Genomic DNA, 25,492 nt, shown 5'->3' on the forward strand with positions numbered 1-25,492 from the left:
CTTGAGTACTCGACACAGCTGCAGGTCATCAATATACTGAACTATGACTGAGTGGTGAGGCATCACCAATGACTCCAAATTGTTTTTTAGTATCTGATTGAAGATTCAGGGGCTTCCATATTCCCTTGTGGGACTGGGCACCATGCCAAAACATGACTGCCGAAACAGAAAGCAAATAGATATTGGTTATCCTCATGCAAGGGAATAGAAAAAAAGACTGGACCAAAATCAATGACAGAGAACCACTCGGCCTCAAATGGAATCTGAAATAGTATCACAGCTTAATTCAATACCATGGGACAACAAGGGACCACAATAGAGTTCACCTTTTGCAAATCTTGGACAATCCTATACTTCCCATTGAGTTTCTGCAAACCCATAATGGGTGAATTACGTGGACTCCCCATTACTTTCCTTTGGATTAGCTGCCTCAGGCTCAACTAAGACAAGACCGAAATACTCATCCTGGAACCTGCCCCCTCAGCCTGGGATAATTCTTGATGGCCCGCTGCACTGGAAATACCCCATCCCCAGAAACCAAGCTTGCAACCTCGGCATCATACGGGACTCCTCGCTCACAATGAACCACTAGATCAACGCCTTATACTCATCCTGCTTCCACACACTCCACCTGCTACAAAAACATTCAGATGTATCCCCACTGAATCCAAAAAGAGGTCACTGATGCATTCATAACCAGCAGACTCGACTACAGCAACACACTCTATGCCGGTGTCACCCAGAAACAGTTCAGAAAACTACAGAACATTCAAAATGCAACATCCCCCACTGCAGCCACATAACTCAACACCTCCGACAACTCCACTGGCTCCCAGTCAACAAGAGGATCACCTTCAAGCTCCTCACTCACCCCTACTAAGCTCTCCACGATGCATGACCAGCTTATTTGAACCACGGTCTCTCATTCTACGTACCCGCCAGACACCTAAGCACTGCCCAACTTGCCCTGCCCACCATCCCACGGATTCACAAGACCAGAACTAGAGAAATATCCTTCTCCTACCACATCACCAAGACCTGGAACACCCTGCCCCTACACCTCATGCAATCCCTGTCACGGACCCAATTCAGGAAGGATCTCAAGACCTGGCTCTTCGACTGACACTCCATGGCTCAGAAGCCCCCCGCCCCCTCAGTGCCTTGAGACCCTCAAGGGTGAGTAGGTGGGCGTTACAAATTCCTGATTGATTGACTGATTGATTGAGTCCTTGTTCAATCATTAAGTCAATCACAGGAGTAATTCCAGCAAAGATATGAGGAGTCAAATTGTACTGTGGGGTCCTTGGAAATTCGGCATTTGACTTCACATTGATATGGACTGGTTTAACACCTTTAAGAAGTCCAATATCCTTTCCTGTAAAATCCCAAATGACAGGAGACACTGTATCTCTTAGATCTGTAGGCAAGTCATCTTTCATCAAAAAGTAGTACATTCCCACATCTTATATTTGTCTGGCAAGCATAAAAACATCTTCATTATTTGTGTGAAACTCAATTCCATTTGGGGTACAATATAGGGAACAATTTGGTTTGCATAAGAGGTCTTGTCCCAGTAAATTCACAGGACTCACATCACACACCACAAAATGATGTTGATCCTCAAAAGACCCTATTTTGACATGTGCTGCTTTTGAAACTGGGCTAATCCTTTGCTTATTTGTACCTCCTACAACTTAGATTCTTTCTCCAAAGAGGGGTAGTTAGGGACCTCTGCTGTTCTCACAGTAGCGTGGGAAGCAACAGTGTCAACGAGGAATGAGACAGGGTTCCCACTTACCTCACCATCCACATAGGGACCACTCTGGTTTACCTCTAAGGCTGCACCAAGCATGCAGTCTTTCTCCCATCTCAGGCCCCATCATTGTGACAGGTCTGAACCAGAATATACTGTTTGAACCACAGGGAACTGCTGAGTTACACCCTGATTTACATAGGGATTTGTATTTACATAACAGGTCTGATTTGCATTGTATCCCAGAATGTATGTATTTTGTTGTGGCATTGGGGCTTGAGGTACTTGCATTGTTTGATCTTGGGGCATATTAGAATTTTGAATTCTTTGTCTTTGAGTCTGTTGAGTTTAAACCATACGTGACCAGGGTTTGTTTTCTTATAAGTCCACACATCAACACCTGTTCTGGGATCAATCGGTACTCCACAACCTCTACCTTGCGACTGGAAACCTTGCTGCTGAACACCATTAACACCTTGCATCATCAGGATCTGTTGATATCATCCCTGTTGAGGAATAACATTGTCCACAATTTGCTGACATTAACCTCTTTGTACAGCTTTTTTTTGAGCTATCATCAGTTTCTCTTTCAATTTCTTATGTTTCATTTCTATTTTGTCACCACAGGACTTTGTGTGCCACAGGATCTCATCAATGGGTTTACACCACCAACAAATTACATGCTGCTAAATCACTGCAGTAATCTCAGGTCTCAATCCATGCACAAATCTTTTCACAAGATATCCTATTTCCTTCTCTGCAGCATTCTCCGTTCCGCTGTACTGTTTGAAAGCCTGCAATATTCTTTCACAGTGAGCAGGAACTGTCTCTTTAATGCCTTGAGTCTTTCTCTCTATCTTGACCCAATCAATCTCCTTAGGAGTGGAAACAGTCTTAGCAACGCAGCCTTAAGCATGCATGCCATTTCCCCAGAAGCTGATCAATGCTTGCCTTAACCCCACATATGCATTAACCATGCATATGGGTGATTAAGGCAGCTGGTGTTCTAGCTGTCTCAGCGGATGGGAGAGGAACCGTAAGGCATGCTGAGGGAGGACGGAACTGGTGGTGGCTGGGTAAGTTGGGCTGGGGCTTGGGGGAGCCTTAGCAACGCAGCCTTAAGCAAGCGTAGACTTTCCCCGCAATCTAAACAATGCTTGCCTTAACCACGCATATGCCTTAACCACACAAATGCGTGGTTAAGGCATTTGGCGTTCTAGCTGTCTCAGTGGATGGGAGAGAAACCGGAAGGCATGCGGTAGGAAGGCTGGACCAGGATGTGGCTGAGTAAGTTGGGCTGGGGCTAGGGGGAGGTTGGACAGCGTTTTAGGAGGTGGGGGCTGGTTTAAGGGCTCAGGAAGAGGGACTGATTTCAGAGTACTTTTTAGGGGGCTGAGGTTTAGCCCTCAAGGCAGGGGGCAGGAAAGGGGCAGTTTTCAGGCCTGGGGGCAGTTGAGCTGGAGCCAGGGGAGATGAGGGAAGGTTTTAGGGGTGGGGACTGATTTTAAGGCTCAGGGAGGGGGCCTGGGGTCAGAGTAGTTTTTAGGGGCTGAGTTTTAGGGCTCAGGGCAGGAGGCAGGAAAGGGGCAGTTCTAGGGGTCAGTTTGTAGGGAACAGGGTGGGTGGGAAAGGGACAGTTGTCAGGGCTGGGGGCAATTTTTAGGGCTGAGGGCGGGGGTCAGAGTAGTTTCTTGAGGATAGGTGTTCAGGTTTTAAGGCTCAGGACATGGGGTTGGGTAGTTTATAGAGCTGTGGCAGGAAGAATACATTTCAGGAAGGCCGAATTTCATTGCTCACAGCAGAGGGGCAGGGATGTGATCTTTACCAAACATGTCCCTTTATCAATCATGACTTTACCACAAATTGCTTGGTAAATGCATGCATGGTAAAGGCATGCATGGTAAAGACACAGTCATGGTTGAGACCACGTCATTCAGGCATGCGTTGTTGAGGCATGCATTGTTCCATCACACAATCCTTTAGAAGAGATTTGTGATTTCAAAGAGGTAACCACCTGATTACATTTTTTCATTAGTACAACTGGAGTTGGAGCACCTGATTTAGGATCTCTTGTGGGCTCTATCTTGGGCCAATATGCAGCAAGTTTACATTCTGTCCACAAGCCACCTGGAACCACATTTTGAAACAAGCTACGAGAGGTACTAGACCTGATAACGATTTTAGCAGCTTACACAGCAACCCCACACATTTTCCTACTCCCTGCTGACGAGAGGCAACTACCTCGAAACACGTGTCCAGGGATGGCACACGCCACGCATACTTGCATTCACACTCGAGCATAGGTGTATCCGCCGACGCTGACCTTCAGGGACCATTTTCATTGGGGGAACACGCCTGGTAGGTGTAGCAGTGTGCGACCAATCTGGTTTAACTTTATATTCAGGCTCCCTTGAGCCGGTGGAGTCGACGGACTCATGGTTACGCACCTGCGCGCTACGAGAGGTACTAGACCTGATAACGATTTTAGCAGCTTACACAGCAACCCCACACATTTTCCTACTCCCTGCTGACGAGAGGCAACTACCTCGAAACACGTGTCCAGGGATGGCACACGCCACGCATACTTGCATTCACACTCGAGCATAGGTGTATCCGCCGACGCTGACCTTCAGGGACCCTTTTCATTGGGGGAACACGCCTGGTAGGTGTAGCAGTGTGCGACCAATCTGGTTTAACTTTATATTCAGGCTCCCTTGAGCCGGTGGAGTCGACGGACTCATGGTTACGCACCTGCGCGCTACGAGAGGTACTAGACCTGATAACGATTTTAGCAGCTTACACAGCAACCCCACACATTTTCCTACTCCCTGCTGACGAGAGGCAACTACCTCGAAACACGTGTCCAGGGATGGCACACGCCACGCATACTTGCATTCACACTCGAGCATAGGTGTATCCGCCGACGCTGACCTTCAGGGACCATTTTCATTGGGGGAACACGCCTGGTAGGTGTAGCAGTGTGCGACCAATCTGGTTTAACTTTATATTCAGGCTCCCTTGAGCCGGTGGAGTCGACGGACTCATGGTTACGCACCTGCGCGCTACGAGAGGTACTAGACCTGATAACGATTTTAGCAGCTTACACAGCAACCCCACACATTTTCCTACTCCCTGCTGACGAGAGGCAACTACCTCGAAACACGTGTCCAGGGATGGCACACGCCACGCATACTTGCATTCACACTCGAGCATAGGTGTATCCGCCGACGCTGACCTTCAGGGACCATTTTCATTGGGGGAACACGCCTGGTAGGTGTAGCAGTGTGCGACCAATCTGGTTTAACTTTATATTCAGGCTCCCTTGAGCCGGTGGAGTCGACGGACTCATGGTTACGCACCTGCGCGCTACGAGAGGTACTAGACCTGATAACGATTTTAGCAGCTTACACAGCAACCCCACACATTTTCCTACTCCCTGCTGACGAGAGGCAACTACCTCGAAACACGTGTCCAGGGATGGCACACGCCACGCATACTTGCATTCACACTCGAGCATAGGTGTATCCGCCGACGCTGACCTTCAGGGACCATTTTCATTGGGGGAACACGCCTGGTAGGTGTAGCAGTGTGCGACCAATCTGGTTTAACTTTATATTCAGGCTCCCTTGAGCCGGTGGAGTCGACGGACTCATGGTTACGCACCTGCGCGCTACGAGAGGTACTAGACCTGATAACGATTTTAGCAGCTTACACAGCAACCCCACACATTTTCCTACTCCCTGCTGACGAGAGGCAACTACCTCGAAACACGTGTCCAGGGATGGCACACGCCACGCATACTTGCATTCACACTCGAGCATAGGTGTATCCGCCGACGCTGACCTTCAGGGACCATTTTCATTGGGGGAACACGCCTGGTAGGTGTAGCAGTGTGCGACCAATCTGGTTTAACTTTATATTCAGGCTCCCTTGAGCCGGTGGAGTCGACGGACTCATGGTTACGCACCTGCGCGCTACGAGAGGTACTAGACCTGATAACGATTTTAGCAGCTTACACAGCAACCCCACACATTTTCCTACTCCCTGCTGACGAGAGGCAACTACCTCGAAACACGTGTCCAGGGATGGCACACGCCACGCATACTTGCATTCACACTCGAGCATAGGTGTATCCGCCGACGCTGACCTTCAGGGACCATTTTCATTGGGGGAACACGCCTGGTAGGTGTAGCAGTGTGCGACCAATCTGGTTTAACTTTATATTCAGGCTCCCTTGAGCCGGTGGAGTCGACGGACTCATGGTTACGCACCTGCGCGCTACGAGAGGTACTAGACCTGATAACGATTTTAGCAGCTTACACAGCAACCCCACACATTTTCCTACTCCCTGCTGACGAGAGGCAACTACCTCGAAACACGTGTCCAGGGATGGCACACGCCACGCATACTTGCATTCACACTCGAGCATAGGTGTATCCGCCGACGCTGACCTTCAGGGACCATTTTCATTGGGGGAACACGCCTGGTAGGTGTAGCAGTGTGCGACCAATCTGGTTTAACTTTATATTCAGGCTCCCTTGAGCCGGTGGAGTCGACGGACTCATGGTTACGCACCTGCGCGCTACGAGAGGTACTAGACCTGATAACGATTTTAGCAGCTTACACAGCAACCCCACACATTTTCCTACTCCCTGCTGACGAGAGGCAACTACCTCGAAACACGTGTCCAGGGATGGCACACGCCACGCATACTTGCATTCACACTCGAGCATAGGTGTATCCGCCGACGCTGACCTTCAGGGACCATTTTCATTGGGGGAACACGCCTGGTAGGTGTAGCAGTGTGCGACCAATCTGGTTTAACTTTATATTCAGGCTCCCTTGAGCCGGTGGAGTCGACGGACTCATGGTTACGCACCTGCGCGCTACGAGAGGTACTAGACCTGATAACGATTTTAGCAGCTTACACAGCAACCCCACACATTTTCCTACTCCCTGCTGACGAGAGGCAACTACCTCGAAACACGTGTCCAGGGATGGCACACGCCACGCATACTTGCATTCACACTCGAGCATAGGTGTATCCGCCGACGCTGACCTTCAGGGACCATTTTCATTGGGGGAACACGCCTGGTAGGTGTAGCAGTGTGCGACCAATCTGGTTTAACTTTATATTCAGGCTCCCTTGAGCCGGTGGAGTCGACGGACTCATGGTTACGCACCTGCGCGCTACGAGAGGTACTAGACCTGATAACGATTTTAGCAGCTTACACAGCAACCCCACACATTTTCCTACTCCCTGCTGACGAGAGGCAACTACCTCGAAACACGTGTCCAGGGATGGCACACGCCACGCATACTTGCATTCACACTCGAGCATAGGTGTATCCGCCGACGCTGACCTTCAGGGACCATTTTCATTGGGGGAACACGCCTGGTAGGTGTAGCAGTGTGCGACCAATCTGGTTTAATCCTTTAGAAGAGATTTGTGATTTCAAAGAGGTAACCACCTGATTACATTTTTTCATTAGTACAACTGGAGTTGGAGCACCTGATTTAGGATCTCTTGTGGGCTCTATCTTGGGCCAATATGCAGCAAGTTTACATTCTGTCCACAAGCCACCTGGAACCACATTTTGAAACAAGATTTCCAAATCTTTCAACTGCACTTTTGAAATTTTAACAAAATGCTCTACTTGTCCGTAGCATTCCACTGGATTCTCTCTCAGTATTTGGAATTCATTTGTGAAAGATAAAATAGCAGCCAGAGTCCAAGGCATATGTACAGATCCTCTTTTATGTACTACTCTTATAGGAAGTAAACATACTTCCTCTTCTTCCCCATCCACTATGAATGGAGGCATACACATTCTAATTTTCTTGGTTTCCTTTTCTTTGACCATCTGCCTTCCCATTTGTCTAATTTGTTACATTGCTTAGGAGCTGGCATTAATTCTATAACCTCTAATTTCATTCCTGCAGGTCTCATGTTTGCAACATCTTGGTGACTGAAATCTAAGCAGTAAATTCTCTGCAAAACTTTTGACTTTTGCACATCAATTTCATAATACTGAGCCAATTCAGTTAATCTTTCATGAGTCTGTCTGGCACATCTGGTAATGTCTTTGCATAAAAATAGTAACTCCCCATCTCTGTAAATACTCAAATGGGATAAGTTGAGTGTTCCAATAATCATTTCTTCTAATTCCACTTTTAATCTTGAAACGTCCAGGACTTTCTCCTTTTCTGTAACATGAGAGTTTGTTCCACTAGTGACAGATTTCTCTCTAGCAACCGGTGTATCTAATCCTATTTTTTTTGTTTTTAAATCTCTTTTATTGGGTTTTAACACCAACAAGACGAATAACATTCATAGTTACCATGCTATGAGTAATACCGACAGCGCTTGGCAAGCAGTAGATACAGTGTGCATTAGTAGTCCACAGTCTTGAGGTTTTATGGGATAATACATAAATCAAAACCTTGCGTTGTAATGGGCAAGCACAGTTGCGTAGAACTTAGGACCTTTTTAAGGCCCTGTCCACATTGGTGTCCACAACATCAAGGGTCAGTTACCCTGAACCCCCCGCTAGTGGGAGCGCCAGATACTGCCAGTATGCAAGAGCCAGGGGCATGCCCCCTATCGTCTGTTAGCCTGTTGAGAATTAACAATGGGGACGGATAAAATCCCAACATCATAGAGCATAAAGAGATAGAAGAAGAATAGGACAGTACAGAAAGGTGGGGAGAGGAAGAGAAGGAGATTCCGTAGTGTCTTGGTATAGGGGTGCCACAGGTGAAGATATTGACATATCATTGGCGCAGGACTGCCTTCACATTCTGCAGAAAGGAGTGTGGGTTCCCCCCAACCCCTATCCCGCTTCCTCGTCACAGATTACCCCCATGGAAGTATAGGGTCAGCAAATAGTTGGAGGGCTCTCAGGCGGGGTGGGACTGATCAGGCCTGCTCCAATTTAGAGAGGTGTGTGATCAAGGGCTGCCATGTATGTTCAAATTTGGCGTCAGTGTGTGTTAGTCTGTTAGAGAGGAGCTCCATCACCATGATGTGCCACAGACGAGTGAGCCATATTGTGTAGGGTGGGGTGAAGGCCTTCTTCCAGTGTAGTGCAATATCCTGCTTTGCTGCCGTGAGCATGTGGAAGATCAGGCACCAGTCTGAGAGCATCATAGCTTTGAGGGACCTCGGGCGGATCCCTAGTAGGATTGCCCCCGGGTCACGCGGGAAGGGAAAGCCTACCACCTCCCTAATGTGGCTTAAGATCTCTTTCCAGTAGATAGTGATAAGGGGCAGAGCCACCATATATGCAGGAAGGATCCCGGGGAAGCCCGACAGCGCCAGCACAGGGGTGAGGAGTCTGGAAACATCTTTTGGAGGCAAAGAGGGGTATAATTGCATTGGGTCATAATTTTGTATGCCGATTCCTGCTGTGCGATGCTCCTAAGAATGAAGGGGATATCTCGCCAGAGTTGCTCCCACTTATCAGAGAGGATGTCTTTCTCAAGGTCTGTCTGCCAGCTTGCTTGATATGGGTGGGGAGGCCTTATTTGCGCGCACTGCAGTACTTTGTAGTTCCTAGAGATTAGCCCTTGGGAGCCATTGAACGATCGAACCAAGGTTTCAAACGGTGTAAGTTGCCGTGTCGTACCCTCCGAGAAGGCAGGGGAGTGGAGCCAGTGGCGGATTTGGAAATATTCTAAACGTGTCGTTCTAGGTAGATGAAAGTCTGTCTTACATTGTTCAAAGGATTTAAATCGACCCAAGTGAAAGAGTTGCTCTATGACCCGGCATTCACCAACAGTTCACGTGGGGAAGGATGTTGGGGAGAGGGCCGGTGGGACTGCCTGGTTGCGTGCTAATGGTGTGTTGGGGGAGGGAAAGGTGGTCAAGCCCCTAGATACCGCTATCCTGTCCCAGAACTCCATGACTGTTTTCGTCAGGGTGGCAATGTAGGCACTGCGATGACGGGTTTCCCGTGGCAACCAAGCTAGGTCTCAAAGTGGTTGACAGGCAGAAGCGGGACCTTCCCCCTCCCCAAAAGAAAGCAGTAATATCCCATTGAAGGCTTTGGATATCCCTTTGCGGAATTGGCGTCGGGAATGCCTGAAAAAGGTAGAGAACCTTAGGAAGGAGTGACATTTTTACCACATTTAGGCGGCCCAGCCAGGAAATGGGTAATGATTTCCATCGACGGAGGTCTTCCCTTATTGATTTTCGGCAGGCCGGCCAGTTTGACTGGGTCCATGTGTCTAAAGTGGCTGTGACGTTAATGCCTAAGTATTTGATAGAGCTTGAGGCCCATTGGAAGGGAATAGTGTCTCCCAAAGCTTCCAGCTATTGTGGAGAAAGGGAAAGGTTAAGCGCCTATGATTTTGCGAGGTTAATTTTTAGCCCCGAAATCAATTCAAGTTGGGAAAGTATATCAGGGAGCGCAGGAAGCGAGGTCACGGGGTCTCCACCACAAGGGCAAAGAGGAAGGGTGACAACGTGGCCCAGCGAATAGAGACGGGGGGTAAGGAGACCATTGACTCTGATCCGTGCTGATGGCGCCGCGTAGGGGGCCATGATTCGTGTAATCATGACTGGACCAAGGCCTATTTTCTGTAGCACTGCTTTGAGAAACTACCAGTCGACCCGGTCGAAGGCCTTCTCAGCGTCAAGGGTCAGGAGAAATGCCGGGATGCCCCGACGTTGAACCTTCTCCACCAGGTGGGCTATTCTCCAGAGATTATCCACACCCTGGCGCTCCTGAATAAATCCCACCTGGTCAGGGTCGATTAAGCCAGGGAGGTGAGGGGAAAGACGCTGTGTCAGAATTTTTGTATATAATTTGACGTCAACGTTTAGCAAAGATATTGGACGGTACGACGCGCACAGTGTCAGATCTTTCCCAGGTTTTAGAATGAGCACTATCTCGGCTTCAGTCATTGATGGCATGACAGCGTTTCGTTCTGAAAAGGAGTTAAAAAGTTTAACAGTGGATCTCGTAGTTCCAGGAAAAAGAGGCGATAAAACGTTAGCTTAGTTTCCACCAGATGGGACTCCCTCGTGCGGGCAATATAAATGGAGGTGATAGCGCCTCAAATTGTGGCCTTAAATGCGTCCCACAGAACATGTTTGTGGGTGTCTGGGAGATCGTTAGTGGCAAAGTATGTTTGTTTCGCCTGACGCAGTTCTGTCACATCAACCGGATCCCAGAGCACATGGGGGGTAGGCACCACCTGGGAGCGGAGGCGGGGTGCCTTCCCAGGCCCATCAGAGTAATTTACAGGTTGGCATGATCAGATATGGATATGTCAGAAATCTCCGCGGCTTCTAGCAGGGGAATAAGGGAGTGAGACAGAAAAAAGTGGTCAATGCGTGAATAAGATTGGTGCACATGAGAATAAAATGTGTAGTCCTGTAACCCAGGCTGTTTATAGCGCCAGGTGTCCGTAAGACCCAGAGCTTCGAGTTCATGTTTTAGTGCCGACGACATGGCTCCCGCTCCCTGGAAAGACAAAGCAGTGTGATCGAGAGCAGAATCCCACACTAAGTTAAAGCCCCCCCAAGAATGATTGGGTGCAGCTCCCGAGAAAGTGTGCTCTGAAGCAGGTGCTGCAGAAATGCATCTTGTGCGTGGTTAGGTGCGTACACATTGAGAAGCGCAAGATGTTTACCCTGCATGAGAAGTGTTAGTTTTAGGAAGCGTCCTTCTTTGTCACGCACTGTTTGGGTGACTTGTAAAGGAGTGCCTGCTTTGAAGAGAATGGCCAACCCTGCTGTTTTGGTTTGCGCTCAGGCCCAGATTTATGTGGGGAATTTAGGGTGGTACATGCGCGGAGTGTCTGCTTGCAAGAGATGAGTTTCTTGAAGGAAAATGATATCTGGGTCTTGCATAAGGAGGTACCTCAATATTTGTCGCCTCTTGTTCGGGTCATCAAGACCCTTTACGTTAAGGGACAAACACTTAGGGTGTGCCATGACTCACTACCTGGGGAGCAGTGCGTAAGCAGGCGTTTGGACCCCCCCCTTTCGGGCCACCCCTAGTTCCCCCAGATGGCCTCTCCCAGCATTGGGGTGAGGGGAGCTTGATAGAAGTGACCAGTAAGCAGTGTTCCCTCGTGCCCACAGCCAGAGAAGTCCTACTCCTAGGCATCCCCTGGTGTGATTGTTATCCCTTCCAAGAAGTCTAACTGGGGAGATAGCAGGAGTAAGGAAAGAAGTGGGAAAGTGGGAGAAAGATTGGGAGAAACAAATCAAACATAAGAAAGGCCAACTGGGCCAAAGGCTACCATTCCAGTCCAAGTAAAGGTGTGAACCAGGGTGGCTCTGAGGAAGTCACTCCCCATCGGGACTAAGAGAATGGCGGGGTAGGCCGGTGGAAAGATTGAAGTTGTCGCTGTCCATCCCCCAGTGACCAACCAGCCACTCGAGCATCCGTGGGGCAGAAGGCGAGACTGATAGCCCCCGTTTGCTTTTCAAGGAATTCCTTTGGGTCGAGTGTTAGTCTATAAAGATGAAGATCTCTGGTCACCAGGGGATCTCGTTGGTTACTGCTAGACATTGTGGGATCCACTTTGGTTAGAGGAGTCGAAGCCCTTCCGTGTATGGCCAACAGTGAGCGCAGGGGCGGGGCCGATCCCCCCAACAGAAAGACCATGAGTGTGTGGACCACGGAGGGGAGACAGGACTGTATCGAGATGAAGATGGTTTATAGCTTCTCCATTTGCAAGGGGCCTCTGGTCGTCAAGCAGCCTCCAGGTCAGGGTTTGAGCCGGGGAGAGAGGAGGGGCCCGACCCTGAGTCCCCTCCACCCGAGCGTTGCATGGCTTCAGTTGACTTCAGGTAGTGGATGATGTCCTGTTTGGTGTGGAGAGCCATTGCCGCGGCCCTGGTGGAGTGTGTGCGAGGGAGTTGGACCTTGGACCACTCTGGTCTTAGAGCCGTCTGGGCCACCGAGTCTGCAGAGTTGGGGGTGGAGTGTCTAGAATCAGTCAAGAAGCAGAGCAATTGGCACGCTTCTTTGAGGGACCTCAGGGATCAGCGTTTGCCCTCCCACTGGAAGATCAGGGCAAATGGGTAGCCCCACTGGTACTTGACATTGGACTTTCTGAGTTTGTCTGTCACAGGTTTAAAGTCCTTACAGCAGCGTAGAGTGAGTGCGGAGAGGTCCTGGAAAATTTGGATAGGGTGTCCCCAATATGACAGATCTCCAGCGGCCAAAGACAAAACACAATGGTCCAGCACTCTGATTTCGGTTAAGGTTCACAAGAAGTGATTAGTTTTATATAAACATTTATAAATCATATTTCAGCGAAAGAATGGGAGTTCAGCAGATTTGTTTCATCAAATTCTTTATTCATGACTTCTTTTTCAGCAAGATAGAAAGACCGTAGCCAATGTGTGTGACAAATTTTCTTGGGGTCTGTGCTGAATTTGTTCATAAATGTAGTTTCTCCTTCTAAACTCTGGTAAAATCTGATTGTATCTGATATTTCAAATGCAGTATTTAGTGTTATTCTAAATTTGATTGTCAGATTTGGGCGGTTGGAAGTCAGTCAGTATCAACCGTCCTCTGTTTTATTTCATGACTGGTTTTTACGATCGGTCGGCCAGCAAGGTATCATGGTGTCAGTGTTCTCCAGCGGCCCTCTATGCTCGAAGGATTGCTCCTTCTCAGTGTAGAAATGCACCCGGGTCAGGATATCTGGGGTTAGGTCAGCTTTAACGTGCGGGGGTGCCACTCGGTGAGCTCTGTCCAGCATTGGAGGGGAGGCATTATCATCTCCCCGCACCTCCTGTAGAAGGTCCGCAACATACGTCATGATATCTTTGCCCTCCGCCACGTGGGGCACCTCTAATTTGGAGTTTATTCTGTCGGCTGCGATTTTCCAAGTCTTCCTGCTTTACTTGGAGCTCGACATGCTGTTCCTCCAGTGCAGTGACACGGCACCACAGTTCCTCTTGGTCCTCCGTTCTGGTATCTAGGGTGCGTTCTAGGTCATCGACCCTTGTGCTGATTTCAGTGACATCTCGCCGAATGTCCGTGAGGCAGAACTTGACCTCTGATTTGAGGGAACTTATCTCACTTTTTATCTCCTGGAGGAAGGAAGACATGAAGGCCTGAGTAATGGGGGCTGCCGCATCAGTCTCCGGCTTGGCAGCCATCTTGGGATCCTAAGGGCCAGGGAGCGGGACAGATCTCGCCCACTGGTCGACCACGGACGTGTCCCTGGGCATCGATTGTACCGCAGCTTTCCCCGGTCTGCCGCGTGTCATAACTTGAGGGAGGGCACCTCCAGATGATGGGCGTCGCTCTGGTTGTCCAACTGTGGGGCACTCCCACCTCCATCGGAGCACTTCCCCGCCCAAGGGACTTCGAGAGAAAGAGTACAGTGGAGTGATCACAGAGGACGGGATCCGCGGTCTCCGCCTCAGGTCCTTAGCAGGCCCCAGGAGACAGTCCGTGTGGCAGTCTAGTCCCCTCAGAGGTCAAGGGTTGGCCAGGGGCGCAAGGCAGCAGCTGCGAGCAAGGGCATGGGATCCCTTCTGGGGACAGAGTAAGTGGGGCATTCTTCCTGTGGGTACCCCTCCCTCCATAAAGGGGTCCGTCGGGCTAAGAGCCCCCGTGGGGGACCGAGACAGATCAGTTCTGGTCAGTGCGGGCTGATCTCAGTCCATGCAGGTGGCTCCAGTGCCCAGCAATCAGTGTCCAACCCACAGATATTTCAACTTGGGTGCGGACGTCTCCCCCACAATGCAACGCTGTCAAGAGGTGCTTCGCTCCCTCTTGCAGGGCCCCACCGCCGTCAGCCGAAGGCCCCCAGGCCTGAGGAGTACTTTGGTGTAGTGGTGGACTGTTGCCGATGGATGCTGTACCCTCTGCCACCAATTCAAGGTGCCATAGCAAAAGCGCAGAGTCCCCCCTGCCTCTGCTTGTTTGTGCCCCTGTGGGTGCTCCTTCCTCCAGGTAAGCGCCCCCGTTAATCACTGTCCATGGTGAAGGATGGTTGGTGAGTGGGCCTCTAGCTCTCAGTGGGGTCTCACGTGTCTATGCCCCCTCACCCCTCTGCAGAATGCACTCAGTCGGGGGGCGGTGATCTGTGTGTTGCCCCGCTTGATGGCGCACGGCTAGGCTCCCCACCGCAAGCGAGGTCCACGCACAGTAGGGAGAGCTCCCGGCCCGCTCCCATGGTAGATGCACAGGTCCCGGGGCCACCCCCAGCTTGCTCGTCCAGCATGCCTCCCGCCACCCTTGCCAGTCTCACCTCGGGGGCCACCATCCGTATCTCCAGCTACTTGCCGCTCCGATCACTTGTCCTTCACCCGGCCGAGGCCCGAGTGCGGGCTGCCACACGGGGCGGCCGTCAGGCTCTAGCTCACTGTCTGGCCCCTCCACGCAATGCCGGGTCAGCCACAGGTGGCAGGAGGGAGAGAGCAGGTCGGGGAATCCTCGTTGGGCGGCCTCGCGGTCAAAGAGCACCCACAGGCCGCGCCGGTCTCTCCTGGCAAGATGGCGGCAGAGCGCGCCTCCAGGGGACAGCTGTCCCGCTCCCGAGCTTCTGCTGTAAGGAGGTCCCCGGCACCCCTGTCAATGCACGGGGGGCATGCTCAGCAGTTGGGGGGGCTTGATCGCACCCCTGGGTCTTCAAATAGCAATTTTAGCCCCCCAGGCCGGCCTGCTGGAGGACAGAGCTCACACGGCCTGCGTCCTATTCCATCAAGATCCTGGCCACCCCCCGTATCTAATCCTTTTAACCAGTCATTGATCTCCTGTGGTGTAGGACCTGATTTTTATGTTGAAATATTTAAAGATACTTCTTCATTATTTATATTTCGGTTTATCTCAGGTGGTGAATGCAAGAAGGTAACACAGGAGTTAGTGTTACCATCAGCACCTCTGTACTTAGGGAATTGTAATTCATTGAGGGTAATATACTTGAATTTGCTATGGGTAAAGGTAATATTCTTGAAGGGGACCTTTGAGAGGAGTCCACTGTTGTCTGCTTTAAGGCAGAAGTTGTATTGAAAACACTTAAAATGTTCCAGTTGGTCGGAACCATAGGAGTTTGAGGTACCTGTTGTATAATCGTCGCTATGACTGTATCAACAGGTGCATTTATTCCAGTACGAACAGCCAATGTGTGGATAGGGTTTCCCTGCACCCCAGGCTTGTAAAGTGGTACATCAGGACGAACAGTAACAGGAAAGGTCAAATCATCTGGGGCATTCCAAAGCAATCAGGTTTAAAGGGCTGTCATTCCTGTACCTTCTCCTGTTGGAAAAAAAGGTGCAAGCATATTTGAGTCTACAGGTACAGTAGGTGCATTCATGATTCCATTTCAATTAATATTTTTCAGTTCTCCAGATGGAGATTTATTTTATGATGGAGGACAATTCATCATTAACTCATTTCAAAATTCATCATCTGTGTAATTTCTCCATCGCTAAATGCAATGTCTATTTTGTCCTTGTGTGAATTTTCCTCTTTTCTTTTCTTTTCCCTTTAGTATCCCTCTCTACTTCTATGACTGGATACATTCTTGTTCCCTCAGCTATGTCAGCTCTCCAGGCTTTCTTTTGTTCAGCCCATTTGGCCTCTGCATAAGTATTTTTAGCTCTTTTATATTTTCCCAGGTATTTTTCCCTTCCTTTCTGATGTTTAATGTGTTATGTGTTCCCATTCATTTAGTGGCTCAATTTGAGTAGGTCTAGGAAGTGGCTTAATTTCGTATAGCTTTCTCCTCAAATTTTCAATGACCTCCACTTTAAATGTGCCATATCATGGAAAGGCTAAGGGACCATCATATTCTGTGATCTTGTACCATTGCTCATGCTATAGGCATTTGTAATAGCCTTTATCGAATATTGTCAAACCCTCAGGTGCTATAGGTATGTGATGAATATCCCTCCCAGGACCAGTAACAGAAAGCTACTCTGCACGTGTCTGTGGAAAAAGGTGGAAAAACACCTATCAAGATTTATTGTAAGTAAAAGTAATGTAAGGCTTTAGCCTTAAGGAAAACTGGAGCAATGTATGACTATAACCAGAACAACACTGAACAGCTCAGCCTTCCAATCCCTAGGCCTCCTTGCTTCTTTAGGCAGCTTCCTTTCAACTCCTTGTCAGTTCCCCAGAGGCTCGGTGTCCCCAGAAGAAAACAAAAGACACAAAACAACCACCAGTCAGTCCTGTAGAACACTGTGCTCAGCGTAGTGTGCTGACCCTTCGCCTTTATATTATATCACCACGGCCTGTGAGGGCATAGGCGTGTTTGACGGTACGATCCTAGACGGTGCCCAATATTCATGCACAATCCCCTGTCTTTCCCCTCCCAGCCCACCTCCTCCAGAACTGTAGAAATGGCACTTGCCTGGAACTACGGTCCTCCTGAACCGTAGTGTAGGGTATCTCGGCATCCTGTTTCTCCTGGGGATGTCCAGATAAGTGCACAGTTGGCGTTGGGGAAACCTCCCTCTTCAGTTCCTTTTCTCCTCCGGTCTGTTCTTCCCAGGTCCTCTGAATCAGGTCCTCAGCCGTGTTGCCATTCTTCTCTCTTTCGCCATGTCTCTGCCTCCTCCCCTCAGGATTTTCTGCTGTTCTCCCACACACGGGGTCCCACTTATCTTCCTCTGCTGCCAATGGCGTCAATCCTGTGCCGGCCATTGTGGCTGCCCCGCTGCCTTCCTTCTTCTCAAGTTCCTGCTTGGGCGCCATCTTGGAGTGCACGGAGGTCTCGTCCTCCGATGTGTCCCTATTACAAGGTACTCCTTCCCTAACCGGTATAATCACATCGCCTTAAATTAGTCTTCGTATTGTTTTAAAGAAGTGTATTTTTCTTTTAGGATTGTGCAATATTCAGGAATGACTTTCTGTGAAACCAGAAATACATTTTTCCAACACTTCTTTTGTTCAGTGACCAAAACCAATACCAGTGCAGCTCTTTATGATGTATTCAACCAATCCCAGTGTGGCTTTACACCAACGGACCAATATAAGTGCAGCACACTATGATGAAGATCTCGCTACTTGCAGTAGCTCACCCTCCTTCACAGTTTTCTAATTGTGTTTCATAAGCATTTCACACAATTTCATTTCAAGCAATTCAATAACTAAATCTATCAGCTCCACTAATGAAATAAAGATTTGAATCGTACAAGGGAATTGGTAAAAACAGATTCTAACCTATCCTAATATTCTCTTTAACTGAAAACCATGCCCAGGGGGATTCCACCTAGATTGATTTAGTTACTTTCTGTGCACTGAGATCAACCATGCTAATCACTTGTCACAACCACACAAGAAGAAGTCCCTATCCAAAAGATTCTGTCAGCAACATCACACAACAACTACCACAACACAACAGACAACTACACTCAGTTTCTTCTACACTGAAACCCAACCTTTCTTTGTAAATTCTGGGATCTTAGGCTATGACGGACCCAATAACCACTTTAAATTTTCTTCATCAAGCCCCACTCTCACACATCAACTTAAATCAACTCTGAATGACATCACAAAGCCAGTACAAACACCACAATCTAAGCATAAGCGATTACATTTGCAACCTTATTGATACTCACACTCTTCCGCTACTACAAGTCATCTTTGTCAGTGTGGAACTGGTACTCCATCAATCCTTTGGCCGAACCATGGGACATTTGGGCTTGGACATGACCAGGGCAAATTTCTAGATAGGATACCCTAAATTCCTCACCTCAATAGACAAAACTATCCTCTACTACCGAGTTCTAATCCAGCATTTTCTCCCTATTCTTCACTGGGCTTAAGGTAATTAACAAATTTCTTCATCTATTAATTTGCTTCTCTTCAATTGATCCTCCACCTAATCTTGCTCATCGCATTGAGGGGTGAATGAGTTTAAGGTGTCAATGTTGGCTACCTAATAAGGATCAGGAATTAGTAACCAACCTACAAATTTGTTATCAGATCCAAATAGATTACTCTTAGTACCATACTGTAAATATAGAGAATGGCAACAGGAAGTCCAAATCTTCTAAAGACATTTAAATGAGCCAAGATCACACAGACTGAGGGGCCGATTCACAGAACTAATTTAAGACAAAATCCTAAACTTACTAATTTTGGTATTCACAGAAGTTAGGATTTTGTCTTAAGACAAACTTAAGACAGACTTAAGACAGACTTAAGACAAACTTAAGACAAAATCCTAACTTAAGTCTGTCTTAAGTCTGACTTAAGTCTGTCTTAAGTTTGTCTTAAGTCTGTCTTAAGTCTGTCTTAAGTTTGTCTTAAGACAAACTTAAGACAAAATCCTAACTTCTGTGAATACCAAAAGTAGTAAGTTTAGGATTTTGTCTTAAGTTAGTTCTGTGAATCGGGCCCTGAGAGCTTGGCTTCTGCAATACAGAACAACAATAGCAAAACCTAATTTTCTGTAAACAATTTATGACTATCTCTGCTATACATTAGAATTGTATATCCTTAACACAATCCTTGTGGAAAAAACAGTTAGGAAACTCAAGACACTCAAACATTTAGAGATTTAAATTAAAGTTTATATTTTTAGTAAATGTCATCAATGCAATCAACAATTATTAGGAAATAAGTTGATGAATTCATATACATCAATTACAGGTGTAGTATAACAATACACGTTAATACAAAAACTAAAGGCAATGTTCTCAAAGTCCCTAGTTATGGATAGCTCAAGCAAGAGTCTCTAAATAAGCAAGTCTAAAAGGGAATCTGGAAAAAAGGGCATTTTAAGATATGGTTTGGCCAGGTGTCCAAAGGAAGTCCGCAAGGCAGAGGAATCCTGCCTTTTCAGGGGCGGAAAGAGTACATCAGTTCTCATCGGTCTTGAGCCAGTAACTCAGCAATACAACTAGCTCAAAATCAGCAAAGGGCAAAGCTGGACCAGAGAATCAGAGAGCCAGCCAGTCGAGCAGAAAAGAGGCAATGGCACAAAGCAAATTGCAGAGAGGCAGAGGCAAAAGGATGCTCTTAAGAATGCCAGCCTACTCCTTGGTGCATTTAAATAATATAGTTCATCAATTCTTTGGGAATTTGTTGGGGTGGTCTGACACAGGAAACGTTTAATTTGAGGGTCAGCAGAATTAGATCTAGATTAGGAGTTAGAGACTCCCTTATCCCTGCAGTGTGTGATTTCCTGCATGGGAGTGTAAAGGTTTTTCACTTGTTAAGTTATCTGTTGCTGTGCACGCTCATTTTGGGGGGGATTTTGGTAAACAATGCCTGAGCTGTTATTAACAATCACACAGTTTTGTGAAAGGCACTGGTGCCTCATGCAATCTCAACGCTTTTGTTGGTACTGACAGTGAAGTGACTGTTATTACCTGCATGTATTTTAGGTATATCCACATAGTATTGGGATTGCCTTAATATTCATGTAGATTTTTACCTGATATCTGGAGTGCTGTTTGTAAAAGGTCTCCGTTCTGAGGGGGATATTCACAAGAACGTGTGATAACTACCGCAAGAGTAGCGTAACGCAACTTCCAATATCACAGCCCATCGCAGGAAAATAGCCCTGTGTCAACGTGGAATTCACAACAAGGTGGTACCATGCGATAGTCCGATGACACCGCGGACAATGTCCGCGATACAGCCACCACGACGGAGATAAAAACACAAACCAAAACACCAAAAAATACGCGATGGGCCAAAACGCGATGAGGAAATCAGCCATAAGCAGTGCCAGGCCTACAACACACACCTGGCAGGCTGAAAAAATCACCATAAAAGTAAAAAAACACCCACACCCAAACTGACCTACACCCAAGCATCATGGAGGCAGCCAGAGCAGGTGCAGAGGACGAGCGCAACCCCACAAGCACCCCGGACGACCAGCCCGGGACATCGGGGACAGGGAAGGGCAAGGACAAGAAGACGAGGAAGACGATGTTTAGTCTGCAGGTGAACAGGATCATGGTCACGGAGGTGATGGAACACCATCAACAACTCTTCATCACCTCCGTGTCATAGGGCACCAAAACTGGAATATGGCGGGACATCGTCGACAAGGTGAATGCTGTCGGAGAGCACAAGCGGCCAATGGACAAGGTCAAGAGGCGATGGAATTACATCAAGCGGAAGACCAAGGAGAAACTCTCTGCCAACCAGAAGGCAGCAATGAAGACCTGAGATGGGGGCCCAGTGCCACAGCTGGAGCTGGATGACATGGAGGAGCTGGTGTCGACAGTGTGCACACTGTGGCCGGAGTCGGGGGACCATACACTGCTCAACAGGACACAACACAACCGCAACAGTGTGAGTGACCACCAGGTACTGGGGGACAGGTGGAGATGGCCATGATGGCACACATGCACAATCAAGCAGGGCACAGTACACACCCACAATGACCCTGGCTCCTCGCACAGACTCACAGACTGTCACAATGTACAATGCCATGCTGTCAGAATCTCCACCTGTACCATACGGCTACATACATGTGGACACATTGCAATACACCATCTCCCCTTCACATTGCAGGGGCATCGTCAACACGTCCTGCAGAGCAGTCCCAGCCACTCTTCACTGATTAAGAGGAGGACAACACCAGCATCGACGCACAAGCACTCCTGGACATCATTGACCTCATCTGCGACTCATCTCCAGGATCAGGGCAGCCCAGCGACATCAAGGAGACCGCACCCACCACCCAAACCACAAAGCAAGAGGCACCCACAGCCTCGACATCCTCCCAAGTTCCCCAGGAACAACAAATGGCCTTCCAACGCCGTGTGCTGGAGGGCTAGAGGGAGACGGCTGAGCAGGTGTGGGTGGGGTTCGAACTCATGGCAGCCAAACTGGACGCCATCCTTGAGTGTCTATGTCCACCCCATGGTCTCCAACGAGTCCTGACTGACATCACTCGAGTCATGACGCAGAGAGTAGAACAGCTGTCCACTCAGAGTGGCTCCAGCTATACCAGCCATGAGCTGGCACACATGCAGAGGCTCATGGAGGACATGGTGCATATGGAGGCAGAAAGGATGGCAGCCACCGCTGCACATCATCAGAATGAAGCTGGGATCTATCATGCCCTGCAGACCTCCATCATGGCTTGCTGCCACAAGGTGTGGAGCTGATGAATGCTGCTGTCCCAACACCATCCACATCCCCGCCCCCTGGTGTGTCAGTGCCTCACAGTGTGGCAGAAGTTTCCACCCAGGCCCCTGATGTGTCAGTGGCACACAGTGCTGCAGCCGGGACTGCAACACCCACAGGGGGCAGGGCACACATCCTGGGACGCGGATGTGGGTGGGTGTGTGATCAGGAGGCACTAGCATTCATTTCCGCCACCGGGCCTGTTTCTGCTCGGTGCCGCACATGGCCTCATGACCTTCCACTGACCTCCGATACATTCCGATGCACTCACCTTGGACAGCGACAGGGACTGCCACATCCTGTTCGACGACCAATGACACAGCGGACAGACTGCGGACTGTACCCTTCCTCTTCCGCAGTACATGTCATCCCCGGATGGACTCTGGCTGGCCCTCCACGGGCCCATATTGTGTAGTGTGCTTGGCATTGCCCTGTACTGATCCAGCTGCAGAACTTCACGCGATGTGCAAATAAACATCCAGTGACGCACTGCTGTGTCATGTCTTACATCATTCAGGAATGAATGTGTGGATGAATGTGGGGACAGTGCCTTCCCTTGCGTCAATGATGTTCATTCTGTGGGATGCGAGTCAGAGGGTGCGATATTGCATTTTGTGTACCTGGTCCCGTGAACACTACAACAGGGACACACGCATCAGTCACTTCCTTGTCCGGACATGGACTGGACCACGCCCCGAGCCCATGAGTCAATGTGGCAAGCTCTGCGCTGGTCTGGCGTATGGCAGGCCAGACCACTCCGATGACGCACCGAGGGGGGCCATCATTGCAACCCGTTGCAGGTGTACTCGCTGGTGGTGTGCAGGTCACTGGTCTAGTCGTCAGCATGTCACATGAGGGCAGGTTTGCACACACACCACACACATCCGGCACATACGTCACTGGCCATGTGACTCCGCCAACATAAGGGGCCGAAGACGTCACATTCCCCTCTTCCGGTGGTGACTGGATGACGGCCGCTCCACGCTTCTCATTCATAAAGGGCCCATGAGTTGTTGCGCACAGGGTTGGTGGCATCTGAGGCCTGGAGCACGACGCAGGCCTACCATCACGTGGTGCAGACTGGGGTTGCACAGGGTTTGTGACACTTGGAGCATTGCGGCTGGCACAGGCACCTCGCCACGGGACGGTGACTTTGGGTGCACTGAGTCAGTGGCACCTTAAGTTGCTGAGCGGGTGTGCAGCCTGTGTTGATGCCCCGTCCCGGCAGTCCAGACAGCTCAGGTTTAGTGTGCCCTGCTGGACCGCAGTGTAGGCCAGAGCCAGCGGGCAGCGCAGGCCTATCGCCACGTGGCGTCGCTTCCGGGATCCCAGAGTTAGTGGCACCCATTGGGCTGAGCGGGTGTGCAGCCTACGATGGTGCCTGGTGCACTGGTATGTCATCTGCCATGGAGTAATCAAGACCCAGCATCAAACATGAGACCTGTTGGCCTGAGGAGCGTGGCTGCATGGTGTGGAGGGTGCCATGTCCGCGGGCAACGGGCTTGTGGCTTGCAGCGGCACGTGGTAGGAACTCTCGTCTACATACCGGTGGCGGAAGGTGAGCAGTGTGGCCTGGGTGTGCATGGGTGGGCATGCTCCGATGGGCGGCGGGAGGGGTTGGGGTGCCTCTGCCTGGGTGTGCATGGGCAGGCAGGCGCTGTTGTCTTGTGCAGGTGTGTGTACTGTGCCAGTCATATATCTGGACTCAGTTTCAGCTGGCGGCTCTGACTCAGATGTGTGACCAGGTGAGCTGTGATACATACCTGCACGTGGTTGGAGACACACCGGTGGCAGCAGGTGAGCAGTGTGGCCTGGGTGCGCAGGGGCAGCACTCTCTCTCTCTCCCCCTCTCTTCTCTCTCTCCTTCTCTTCTTCTTTCTCTCCCCCGCTCTTCTTCTCTCTCTCTCTATCTCTCTCTCCCTCTCTTCCTCTCTCTTCCCTTCGCTCTCTCTCTCTCCTTTGATGTGCGCAGAACATACCTTCTCATCATGATTTTTGTCTTACAGGCAGGGACCTACGATTGTCCTGAGGGGAGCGGCCATGAGTCTTCATTTCATTTCGGTGTTCATTTTAATAAAGTTTAATTTGTTGATTCGAAAGTGAATGTGTGCTCTCTTTTCTGTGTCGACACATGCATATCACCAGTTGTGATTGTGCGACGTCAGGCGGATTATTTTGTGCATGTTTGGGTGTAGCTGATGTGGCATATCTTTGGTCGGGGGGTGCCAGGGAGGAGGGGTCCTGGGGGTGGTGTCGGTGGGTGTTGAGGCCCTCTTGGGTGTCCGGGCTGCATGATGGGTGGCTCCATGGCTTCTGTTGCCCTTCGGGAGTGGCCCTGGGCTGGTCTCCCTTTTATGGTGCAGGCTGCCGTCCGACTTTACACCAGGTCAGAGCAGGTGTAGATTTCCTGGTGCTAATGTGCCTGTTTTGTGTTTTTATCGTAGTTCTGTCTAGTCGTTGAGAATGTTGAGGTGTGATGTTGACGCGGCTTTTGGCACGGGAACGCCCACTCTGCATCTCATTAGCGATAGTTGCGCGGGTCCTCTGTGGCGAGGTTTTTTGCGGCTGCTATCGCGGGTAAACTGGTGCTGTGGGCTAACACCAGCTTGTGGATGGGGCGATGGATTTATCACAACTTTGGCTGCGATAAAGTGCCATTGACTCGGCGATAGTTTCTTGTGAATATGCCCCTGAGTGTGCTGATGTGCTGCAGTATATGTGTGTGCTTGACTGTGTCTTCTACTGTGATCAGAGAGAGAGGTTTTCAGAGTCCCGCTGTGTCACCATTTTAGTCCTGGCCCCTTGATGTACCTCCATAAAAAAATTGTGGTCCACTGATTTTCATTTTTGTATCATTAGAGAAGTAATATAGCTTGGGTAGACATTGCTAAACCAGGCCAAATATTTCTATATTACATTTTTAAAAATTGCAGATGTGCTTCAGTGATGATGTAATATTTTTGGAACTATGAGACCTATATACTTCATTTTGGTTTCAATTTGATAATTTGGTGTCAATTTGGCAATGTATTTTAATATCATTTTGTCCAGGTTTTGCATTGATTCAAATTCGTAAACATGGGCAAAGCAGGTGGTAGCAGAGTATCTTTATCTCCTGATGTTGCTAACTACAAAATCTGAGGACGCCTTCAGCAAAAAAACATGTGTCATATGCCAAACTAATCCAAAAGAAAAACTAGCATCAACCACGGCTCGATAGAATAGAGGTAAAGATGCTGCAGAAATACAGGAAGACAAAGTTCCTAAAAGACTGAAACTGATGGGTGAAGAGGATATTTTATCATTGCAACAACAAATGCTACAAGTCATATAGAATGGGAAAAAACCTGGAAAACATGTTTCAAATGATAGGTGTTTCCACATGCCAAACGTTATGTTGCGGCATGCAGGAAGTTATTTCAGTGGATGTGGCATAGATGGTGCACTTATTGAGGCTGAAATCTTTGGAAGCAAAACTGTCCAGTCAGTACTGAGCGGAACTCATTATGTTCGATCATTACAAGATATGCTCATCATATCTGAGTCTATAGAAACATTGTATTGGAATGTTTTCTGGAACAACAATGACAGCCAGGTAATGTTCAATACACTTAGTTCAAAATCAGAAAACCTGAAAACCAGGTCTGTAGAGTTTGTCAAT

This window comes from Triturus cristatus, chromosome 5_2 (genome assembly GCF_964204655.1).
Source record: "Triturus cristatus chromosome 5_2, aTriCri1.1, whole genome shotgun sequence".
Classification (NCBI taxonomy): Eukaryota; Metazoa; Chordata; class Amphibia; order Caudata; family Salamandridae; genus Triturus; species Triturus cristatus.